Genomic DNA, 12,186 nt, shown 5'->3' with positions numbered 1-12,186 from the left:
CTAAACATCCCCAGCTCCCTAAGTCGTTCCTCATAGGGCATGGTTTCCAGACCTTTCAGCATTTTTGTCGCCCTCCTTTGGACACGCTCCAGTTTCTCAATGTCCTTTCTGAATTGTGGCACCCAGAACTGGACACAATATTCTAGGTGGGGCCTGACCAGAGCAGAATACAGTGGCACTATTACTTCTCTTGATCTAGACACTATACTTCTATTGATGCATGTTCTTCCTCTAAGTCTAACCCATCTTTCTGTATGGTATATTAGTGTATAAAGTAGGTAGGGTTTTTAAATGCAGCTTTTCCTGACTCCCTTGCCAGTGGCAAACTGTTCTGTTTCTTTGTATTCTGTCTTGACAGTGGCTTCTTGTCCTGAGTATAACCTATGCACCAGGACAATCAAATGTTGTGGGACACCCATTTGTTTAAGAGCTATCCATAGTTTTTCATCAGCTACACAATGAAAGGCTTTGCGGTAATGTATAAACAAGAGGCTGATTTTCTTCTACACTTGATCTTAGTCAAAAGGCCTAGAAGCTGATTTTCTTCTAAAATTCTTTTATGTGCTTCTTTATCAAATATATGTTTGCAATATGATCCTTATTTCCTCTTCCTTTTCTGAACCCAGCTTGGAAATAAGACATTTCTCACTCCATATGTGCTAAAAGATTTTTTATTTTTATTTTGTTTTATTTTAATATCACTTTCCAGTGGCATGTTGGTTATTGCAATCCCTGGTGTCCTCTTTCTTGGGGATTGGAATGTATATTGAGCATTTCCATCCTGAGGACCATTGATTTGGCAGATTTTAGTTAGAATTTGAGTAGTTTCTATCTTTGCAGAATGAAAGAGCTTTATTCGTATGCCATTTATTCTTAATTATTTATTTCTCCCAAGTGTCTTGAGGGCAGCTTTTCTTTCACTTTCTAAAATTGTAGGTTCTTCTTCAAATGGTTCTTCATTGAATGAATTGGTCTTCTTTATATCACTTGTACATGCAGTGAATTGTTTCCATAATCTTCTTTAAATTATTTTTTCTTGATTATGTAGTGCATCCCCACACTTGAATTAAATTTACTTTTGATTTGTCAAATATTGTGGAAGAGGACTCTTGTTATACCCTTTTCTTGTCCTCTGTTTCCTGTACATTTACTATTATAGTAGTTTTCTTTGTCCCTGTCCACAGGTTGCTAAACAGTTGCATTCGTGATTCGGATCTCATTTCTTTTTTTCTTTTTTTAAATTTTTTATTGAAAAAACAAACAAACATATAAAAACTAAAATTTTCCATTAATCCTACAGGCATATCAAAATACACTAGGCTTGTACAAAATTTCCACCACATTTAAATACATTTATACACTCTTTCATACTCCTTCCATAATTATTTTTCCCTCTTCCCCCCTTTCTTTCTTTTCTTCATTTCTTCTTCCTTCTTCTTTTTTTCATAAGTCATCTAATGAGGCTTCTCTTTCTTTTTTGTTGCACTTGGGTGGGAAGCTGCCAATGAATACCAGATGATGTGGGATAGGCTGTCTTTCAGAGGAAGGAACTGGAAAATCCACCTCTGAGTATTTCTTGCCTAAGAAAGCCTTATAAAATCCATGGGATCAGCATAAGTCAACATCTCTCTCTCTCTCTCTCTTTCTCTCTCACACACACACACACGGATGAATGAAAAGGCAAAAGGAATCCACCGCCCATTATGACTGATTTATAATTTAGCATGACCTTTTGTGGCTGTCAGTCAGCTTCTTCAGTCATTGCTTCTGATGCTGTAGACTAGTATCCACAAATGCTTGTGTTAGTAGTGGTTTGAGCATTGGACTAGGACTCTGGAGACCCGAGTTTGAACCCTGGTTCAGCCATGAAAACCCCTGGGTGACTTTGGGCAAGTCACACTCTCTCAACCTCAGAGGATAGCAATGGTAGACCCCCACTGAAGAAACTTGCCAAGAAAACCCCTTGATAGGGTCACCATAAGTCAGACACGGATAAGTCAGTTAGTCGTAAAGGAATTGCTACATTCCTTTTTTCTCCCCCTTCATTTTTCCTTCTGCTGCAACACAGGCTAGCATTAACCACAAAGCAACCACAGCAAGTGCTCTTAATATGGCACTTGTCAATTTAATATTAAATCCTATATTTGTCTACCTCCAGTATGGTAGCTACCTTACCAGTCCTTGCAACTACTTGTGATTTTCACTACTTTTAATGAAATGTTTTCCCTTAATTTGAATGATCATGTCATTCAACAGTACCATACTGAAGTACAAAAACAGAACAGGAAGTGGCAACTTAGATGGAATAAAGAAGACATCAGTACATCAAAGATGAGCACACCACTGCTTTAAGGTGTGGAGTTTTAACTGCAGTTTCTTTCTCAGAATAACAGGCAGCATAAGGACACACAGTATGTTGAAGGATGGCAGAACATTTGAAAATCCTTGTTTGGAGAACATATCAAACAAATTATGCATCTGTTTGCCCTTCCAGGGAGTTACGCCACCTCGTCATTGAGATGGTTTTAGCTACTGATACGTCACAGCATTTTCAACAAATGAATACCATGAAACATATTCTGCAACATCAACAGCAGAGGGAAAGGTTGGTTATTTTGTGTATGGGGGGCAGTGGCTAACTGAGGGGGAAATATTAAGAATTATAAAGTATCTTTAAGTAAAATTGTAATTTTTCTGCTGAAATAAACAGATAATGTTCTTCATTTGATAGGGTACACAAAGGTAAAGTCATGTCTATGATTGTACATGCCGCTGATGTAAGTCATCCCGCAAAGCCCTGGCAGTTGCACAAAAATTGGGCAGAAGCATTAATGGAAGAATTCTTTAAACAGGTGCCTTTTTTTAAAAAAAAATCTATTAGTAAACATCATAAAGCAATTCCTGGATATTTCAGTTGTTCTTACAGTTATTTTGCTTTTTTGCTTTTTTTATTTTATTTATTTTTTTTACAGTTAGTTTTGACAGTGTTTAGCAAAATGAACTTGAGTGAAAGGCCAGAATACCCAAGGTGTCAATCTAACAAGCAAACATCTTTAATTACTTGGTCATTTATTGCCGTTTTATTTAGTGACTGGATTTGTGTCCCACTTGAAACTATGAAATGGCTCACAACATTGATAAAAATTGAACTTAGTGGGAGTTTCAGTGTGGTGTAGTGGACTTCAACTCTGGAGACCAGGGTTTGAATCCCTGCTTGGCCATGGGAACCCACTTGGTGACCTTAGGCAAGTCACCTCTCTCAGCCTCAGAGGCAAAGGCAAACTCCCTCTGAACAAATCTTACCAAGAAAACCCCTTGGAGTCATCATAAATTGGAAACAGCTTGAAGGCGCACAACAACAACAATGCATGCATGCATTTAAATGTGTACTTTTCAATATTTCTTTTATCATACTCTATTCCTTCAGAGAGTTCCAGCTGATAGTTGCTCCTCTCACACATTTTCACCCTCATCCTGAAAAATCTGATTAAGAATAAGTCCTAAAAAAGCTTTGCAGTTTTCAAAGACTTTCTTGCAGCCTGAAGAAAATTGCTAAAATTACTTCCTTTGAGAATGAAATTAATGAAGAATTATATTTCTACTAGAAATTACATCCCTACTAGGAGCATGTATTTTGGAAAACAAATTGGTCTTGATTGATTTAGTAAATTGTGCCAAAATATTTTGCTTCACAACAGGGATAGACTATAGAAATCCCAGGCCTCCCCTCCACCCAAGTTACTGTAGATATGTTTATTGATTGATTTAAAGCATTTACCCTATGCAGTAGCCAAAAAAGACTCCCAGAGCATCTTTCCAGACAGTTCATATCAAAGTCCTGTCCCCCAAATTTAAAGTCTAAATAAGACATGACACACAAGAGAAAGGCAGTGACATTGTAATGGGGATGGATTAAGTTCATCAGCAACTAGTTCCTAACAGGATGGAGATGTGCTTGGCTGCTCTTCTTCTTCCTGAGGGGTCAGAAGAACAGCATTTGGAACCTGGAGGGAGAGGCTCTCATCAGCCACTGGGGCCAGGTAATATGGAGATGTGCCTGGCTGCTCTTAGCTGAGAACAAAAGAGCTGGGGGGGGGGGGTTGATGATAGAAGGTCATCAAAAGTTAGATGGAATGAAAGTCCCAGTGCTTTAACCCTCTGAGCCCTGGCTTCACTATAGAACTACAAACAAATCTCAGTGACATAACCCCAGGGCCACTGAGTTTAATGCCTGAGTTTAATGCCTCTGGCAGTCCGGCCAGAGAGAGGAGAAGGAGAGGAGCTGCTTGGCAGCCATTTTGAGACCGTGTGCTTGAGACCGTGTGCTCATTGCTGAAGGGGTGGAGCTTCTGTGAGTCACATCTGTGAGTCACAAGGGGGCGGAGCTAGCAGACTAGCTTTATATACCAACTTCCAGAGCCTTCCAGAGCAGTCCGGCCAGAGAGAGGAGAAGGAGAGGAGCTGCCTGGCAGCCATTTTGAGACCGTGTGCTTGAGACCGTGTGCTCATTGCTGAAGGGGTGGAGCTTCTGTGAGTCACATCTGTGAGTCACAAGGGGACGGAGCTAGCAGACTAGCTTTATATACAACTCTACTCAAGTGGCATCAGGTTAGAATCAGATATTGAAATAGAACCTTGCCTTTAAGTATCAGATAGCAGCCAGTACATTCTTTTAAAGAAGTATTCCCAGTAGATTGACTGTTATAGTCATTACTAAAGACTTTGCAGTATGGACAACGAGGGATCTGCTGTAGTCACCTGCAACTCTTGTGGGATGTTTCTCTTCTTGCCCACAGAAGTCGAGAACTTCACATGCACCAAGTGCAAGTTGGTAGCACTCTTGGAGGAGAAAGTGCAGCAGCTGGAGTCAAGAGTAGCTACACTTCAACATATTAGGGAACAAGAGGATTTCCTGGACACAATAGAACTAACCATCTTGGATGAGTACCATGCAGAGGAAGATGCTAGGGTGGAAGAGGTCACTTGCCATACACAGGAGGCAGACAGCTGGAGGAATGTCACAAAGAGAAGTAAGCCAAGAAGGAATTGTTCTGGGAGCTTGCAGCTAGAGAATCGATTTGAAGCTCTTTCCCTTATCAAGGAGGATGAAGAAGAGCAGCATGGACAGACTTCAGGGACAGAGCAGGGGAGCCTGAGAGTCCCACCCGAGGGAACAGTCGCTGCTAAGCCTCGGAGGAGGCGTGTGGTCGTAGTGGGGGACTCCTTGCTGAGGGGTACAGAAGCAGTGATATGTAGGCCTGACAAGATGTCTTGAGAGGTGTGTTGTCTTCCAGGTGCAAAGATCCGTGATGTGACAGAGAGGCTGACAAGACTGGTCAAGCCTACTGACAAATACCCCTTCCTTTTGGTCCACGTGGGAACTAATGATACTGCAAGACACAGCCTTCAGAACATCAAAAGGGATTACGAGGCGCTTGGTAGGAAGCTGAAAGGAATGGATGTACAGGTTGTCATCTCGTCTCTTCTGCCAGTTGAAGGGCATGGTCCAGGAAGGGAGAGGAAAATAGCGGATGTGAACAACTGGCTTCGCAGATGGTGCCGCCGAGAAGGATTTGGATTCTTCGATCATGGGCTGCGGTTCCACGAGGAGGGACTTCTTGCAACAGACGGGTTGCATCTCACGCCAGTTGGAAGAAATGTTTTTGCCAACAGTCTCAAGAACTTGATCAGGAGGGCTTTAAACTGAGTTCCGAGGGGAAGGGAGACAATATTAAGGAAGGCGAAAGGGATGGCGAAAATAGTCAAACTGACATAGAGGAAACAAGAAAAAAAGTGCAAGGACCCAACAGTGGGAGGCAAAAAAACTTGCACAGGCAGCAAGTAAAAGGGAACTATGGTCTGCGATGTCTCTACACTAATGCACAGAGCATGGGAAATAAGCAAGATGAACTCGAACTCCTAGTACAGTACAACAAAGCAAATATGATATAATAGGCATCACTGAAACCTGGTGGGATGAGTCTCATAATTGGAATGTGGAAATAGAGGGGTACAGTGCTCCCTCGGGTTACGAAATTAATTCGTTCCGCGGCCGCTTTCGTAACCCGAAAAGCCTTTGCAAGCCGAAAACCCATAGGCGCTAATGGGGAAAAGCCGCGTTTCGTGCGAAAAAGCGCCGAAAAGCACCAAAAAAATTTTTCGTAACCTGAAAAAACATTCGTAACCCGGAACAGTTATTTCCTATGGGATTTTTTCGTATCCCGGAAATTTCGTAACCTGGGTATTTCGTATCCCGGGGTACCACTGTATAACCTTTTAAAGAGAAATAGGCCAAACAAGAAAGGAGGAGGAATAGCACTATATGTCAGAGATATTTACACCAGTGAAGAGATCCAGGACATCAATCATGGAAGCCAGGTGGAGAGCATCTGGGTAAAAATTAAAGGGGAGGGAAACAACAAGGATGTTACGGTGGGAGTCTACTACAGACCCCCAAGTCAGACTGAGGAATTGGATGATATCTTTCTAGAACAGATGACCACACAGTCAGAAAAGAGAGATGTAGTAGTGATGGGTGACTTCAACTATCCTGATCTTTGTTGGAAGTCAAACTCAGCAAAATCCTCAAGGCCTAGCAAATTCCTCACTTGCCTGGAAGACAATTTCATGGTCCAAAAGGTGGAAGAGGCAACAAGGGGGTCAGCTATTTTAGATCTGATCCTAACCAACAAGGATGACCTGGTTAATGGGGTGCAAGTGGTGGGATCATTAGGTGGAAGTGACCATGTTCTCCTGGAGTTTGTAATACAGTGGAAAGGAGAAGCCAGGCATAGTCAGACACGCATCCTAGACTTTAGGAGAGCGGATTTCAGTAAACTTAGAGAAGTATTGAGGGCAATTCCATGGTCAGAAATACTAAAAGATAAAGGAGTTCAGGACGGATGGGACTTTCTCAAAAGGGAGATACTGAAGGCACAATTTCAAACAGTTCCAGTGAGAAAGAAAAACGGGAGGTGTCTCAAGAAACCAGGATGGATGACTAAGGAACTTTCAACCGAGCTAAGTTTGAAACGGAACATGTATAAGAAATGGAAAAAGGGGGAAATCACAAAAAAGGAATTCAAAGAAATAGCAGGCATGTGTAGGGGTAAAGTCAGAAAAGCTAAAGCACAGAATGAACTCAGGCTTGCTAGAGAGGTTAAGAACAATACAAAGGGCTTTTTTGGATATGTCCGCAGCAAAAGGAAGAAGAAGGAAACGGTAGGGCCACTGCGTGGAGAAGATGGCAAAATGCTAACAGAAGACAGAGAAAAGGCAGAATTACTCAACACCTTCTTTGCCTCAGTCTTCTCAGAAAAGGTAAAGGGTGCTCAACCTGAGGATAATGGAGCAGAGGACAGGATAGGGGCATTTCAGTACAGAATAAGTAAAGAGATAGTAGAGGAACACCTTATTAATCTAAATGAATTTAAGTCTCCGGGACCAGATGAACTCCATCCAAGGGTATTAAAAGAACTGGCAAATGTAATATCGGAGCCATTGGCAATAATCTTTGAAAACTCCTGGAAAACAGGAGAGATCCCAGCAGACTGGCGGAGGGCAAACGTTGTCCCCATCTTCAAAAAGGGGAAAAAAGAGGATCCCAACAATTATCGTCCAGTTAGTCTGGCATCAGTACTAGGAAAGATTCTGGAGCAGATCATTAAACAGAGAGTCTGTGAACATCGAGAAGGCAATGCCATAATCACAAAAAGTCAACATGGGTTTCAGAGAAACAAGTCATGCCAGACAAACCTGATCTCTTTCTTTGATAAAATTACCAGCTTGGTAGATGAAGGGAATGCTGTGGATATAGTATATCTTGATTTCAGTAAGGCCTTTGACAAAGTTCCCCATGACATTCTTGCAAACAAGCTTGTAAAATGTGGGCTAGACAAAGGAACTGTTAAATGGATCTGTAATTGGTTGACCGGCCGAACCCAAAGGGTGCTCAACAATGGCTCCTTTTCATCCTGGAGAAAAGTGACCAGTGGGGTCCCACAGGACTCTGTCCTGGGCCCAGTGCTATTCAACATCTTTATCAATGACCTGGATGACAGAATTGGAAGCATACTTATCAAATTTGCAGATGATACCAAATTAGGGGGAATAGCTAATACCCCAGAGGACAGGATCAAGGTTCAAAATGACCTGAATAGACTAGAAAGCTGGGCCAAAGCTAAAAAAATGAAATTCAACACGGAGAAATGTAAGGTATTGCACTTAGGGCGGAAAAATAAAATGCACAGATATAGGATGGGTGACACCTGGCTGAATGAAACTACGTGTGAAAGGGATCTAGGAGTCCAAGTAGACCACAAGTTGAACATGAGTGAACAGTGTGATGCGGCAGCTAAAAAGGCCAATGCTATTTTAGGCTGCATCAATAGAAGTATAGTGTCTAGATCAAGAGAAGTAATAGTGCCACTGTATTCTGCTCTGGTCAGGCCCCACCTAGAATATTGTGTCCAGTTCTGGGTGCCACAATTCAGAAAGGACATTGAGAAACTGGAGCGTGTCCAAAGGAGGGCGACAAAAATGCTGAAAGGTCTGGAAACCATGCCCTATGAGGAACGACTTAGGGAGCTGGGGATGTTTAGCCTGGAGAAAAGAAGGTTAAGAGGTGATATGATCGCCCTGTTTAAATATTTGAAGGGATGTCATATTGAAGAGGGAGCAAGCTTGTTTTCTGCTGCTCCAGAGAACAGGACCCGGAACAATGGATGCAAGCTGCAGGAAAAGAGATTCCACCTGAACATTAGGAGGAACTTCCTGACAGTTAGGGCTGTTCGACAATGGAATGCACTCCCTCGGAGGGTGATAGAGTCTCCTTCCTTGGAGGTCTTTAAACAGAGGCTGGATGGCCATCTGTCAGGGATGCTTTGATTTGGATTTCCTGCATGGCAGGGGGTTGGACTGGATGGCCCTAGTGGTCTCTTCCAACTCTATGATTCTATGAAAAGGGGAGGAAGAAACATCAAGATGTGTAGGTGACACTATACTACTACCCCAAAATAGCAAAGACATGGGACGACTGTTGAAGAAAGGCAAGGAAGAAAGTGTAGAGATAGGGTTACAGATTATTTATTTATTTATTTATTTTGCCATGATTGTATATATTGTGGCCTTCAGTAGACAGACTAAAAAAAAGTGGCAGGGCCACACTCATGGCATTTGGGCCAGGGTTGCAGTGGCCACATATGCCCAGCCCCAATCTGGGCCACCACTGTGGTTTTGAACAGGGTCAGCAAAAGGAGTAGGTTTTTGGCCTGGTTCTTTTTCCTTGGAGCAGCATTGGGGAGGTTTCTGGCTGCATTCAGGGCATGTGTTGTCTAAACACCACACCCCCAATGCAGCCCAATTGCAGCTCTTTTGATTCGTTTGTTTTGGGGCTAAGTTCAAAAAGAAAATTTCACTGTCTGTGTTTCTTTTCTGACCATTATTATTATTTAGAATCATAGAGCTGGAAGAGAGCACAAGGGCCACCCAGTCAAGTCCCCTGCCATGCAGAAATACAGAATCAAAGCACTCCCAATAAATGACCATTCAGCCTCTGTACAAAAACCTCCAAAGAAGGAGATTCCACCACTCTCTGAAGGAGTATGTCCCACTGTTGAACAGCTCTTACTGTCAGGAAATCCTTCCTAATGTTGAGGTAGAATCTCTTTTCCTGTAGCCTGCATCCATTGTTCCATGTCCTATTCTCTGGAGCAGCAGAAAACAAGCTTGCTCCTTCTGTCAGAGTTCTGAATATGTGGTTAATAGATGGAGAAGGGCTGGTTTTTCAACTAATAAAATATGTTATATGCTTGCTTGCTTGGGGCTGATTGGTAGGTTAATAGTTGCTGTGGCTTTTGGGTAAGTGGACAGCTAGTTGGGGGATGGTATGTGTGCAGCTGTTTTGGGAGTGATAGATCTGGAATGTGTGAAATGTGGCCTGCGTTGGTGTCAGGTAGTAACCGAAGGGGGTGGATGGTGGAAATTCCTGAGTCTGAATGAGATAGAGTTGGTGAGAAGGTTTGGAAGGGGAGCTGGCTTGTAGGGGAGACTAAGCTATGGGAATTGGAGGTGGATGCTAGTTTTGATGCCAAATGTTGGAGTTTGGATTTTTGGGGTTTTAATATATGGCTTGGTTGTTGGGGGATCAGTTTTAGCTTAAATGCTGACTAATGAATTACTAACTATGTGTATTCAATAAAGTTATTTGCTGTTTCAAAATCCTTGACTCATTGATGCAGATTGATTCTGAGTTTACTCAAGTCTTTTCAGTATTAGAAAGATACAAAAGATGAATGACTGGCTACATAGAGGGTGTAGGCAGATAACTACTGGCTAGAGATGCTCTGCACATCACAAAGACTGGGAAGAATATATTTGATAGTAGCATGGTAGATCTGATCAAGAGGGCTTTAAACTGACTCCTTGTAGAGCTAGAGACAACATCATCTCAAAGGTAAGGTCTAAACATAAGGGCTGAATCCATACCAGTAAAACAATCCGGATCCAGTGTACAGTATTTTGCCCAAATTTTATCTGATTTCTGTCACAATGAATCATAAAAATCTGGACTCAAATTGTATTGATAGCCACACATTTCCCACAGTCAAATTCAAACAGTTACAAAAGGTAATTTCTTCCCATGCACCATTTTCCCTTCCCAACATGCATAAATCTATCAACCTATAGCCTTTCTTATTTTTCTCTCAATCTTACCATACACCTTGAACTTTCAATTGATTGCTCCACCACCCAATTCCCTTCACCCCTTCGCACCCCAGTGAATAAGCAAGGGAATTTTAAATGTCTCTCAGCATACAGCATATGGTGCCCCAAAGAAAAGGAGAAAAATAAAATATAATGTTTATTCCCACATCCCTATCCACTCTAAATCCTTAATTAAATTAAGATTGGTGTCTACAGAACAAGCTTCTTCTCAGTGTGATGTTTGGCTGGTGCTGCCTCTCCACCCCCTTGCATACTCCAGTCCCTTTTCCAAATGCCTCCAATAGCCAGGACCTTTCAGAAACAGGGAAATCAACTGCTAGGCTTTGATGTGAGACAGAAACAAACTTTCAATTTGAATCTGTGTCTGTAAGATAATGGTCTGTATTTTTAGAATGGAATTTCTCACTCTCACCCTTCCCTCCTGCTGCACAATGGAGTAATTCAAATTGCCTTGACTTGAGACTCACACAATTAAAAAGAATGGCTAATGGATTGCTACTTTTACAGGGCGCCCTTCCTTTACGCGGGGGATCCATTATGGACCCCCCCTCCGGGTAAGAGAAATTCTGCAGATGCTCAATCCCCATTTAAAACAATGGGGACTGTGCTTGCGGTGTGGCATGGCGCGCGCGCCATGGGCACACAAAGTATTGCCCTTTATGGTGAGCGGCTTTCAGCGTAAGTTGAAAGCTGCATAAAGCACAGCCACGTATAACGCGGGTGCACTGTATTACTGTCCGAATTTTCATTACTTTTATTACTGTCTGAATTCAAAACAGCATTAAAGACAACAGGCCTACCCAGATGATTTTTAAATTGTGAATTTTAAATGATAATTTTGAATGTAGATTGTTTTAATGTGTGTGTATATTGTCTGTTTAAATTGTATACATGTCTCTTTAAATTGATACATATTTTAATTGATGTGTTTTAACTAATGTGGTGTGTCTGTTAATTGTTGTTCCCACCTCAATCCATGGGAAGAGGTGGGTAAGAAGTAACAACAACAACAACTTACAAAAACAAACAAAATATCCTGAACCTTGAATTTTCCACTGACATGCCTGCCCCTTTACTTCTTTTGCAAGTGAAATATCTGCAAATACCCACACCTTGGTCAAGCAGATGCCAAATGTCAGAGCCCTTAAATACTTGAGCTGAACACTGAGAAAACCAAATCAAACAGCAATGAACAGCAAACAGGAAAAAAAACCCCAAAAAACAGCAACGAGCTTTCGGCACATCCTTTCTAACAGACCATCCTGTCATGAGCTTTTCTTGGCAAATACAGTGGACCCTTGTTATACGCTGTGGTTTGGTTCCAAGATCCCCCTTGTATAACAAAATCCGTGAATGCTCAAGTCCCATTAAATATAATGACATAGCAAAATGGTGTCCCTTATAAAAAATGGAAACTAAAGGTTTGATATTTGAAATTTATACTTTTTTTTCGACATTTTC

Source organism: Sceloporus undulatus, chromosome 1 (genome assembly GCF_019175285.1).
Source record: "Sceloporus undulatus isolate JIND9_A2432 ecotype Alabama chromosome 1, SceUnd_v1.1, whole genome shotgun sequence".
Taxonomy (NCBI): domain Eukaryota; kingdom Metazoa; phylum Chordata; class Lepidosauria; order Squamata; family Phrynosomatidae; genus Sceloporus; species Sceloporus undulatus.
The sequence above is the reverse complement of the archived record's forward strand: the minus strand, read 5'-3'. Positions refer to the sequence as shown.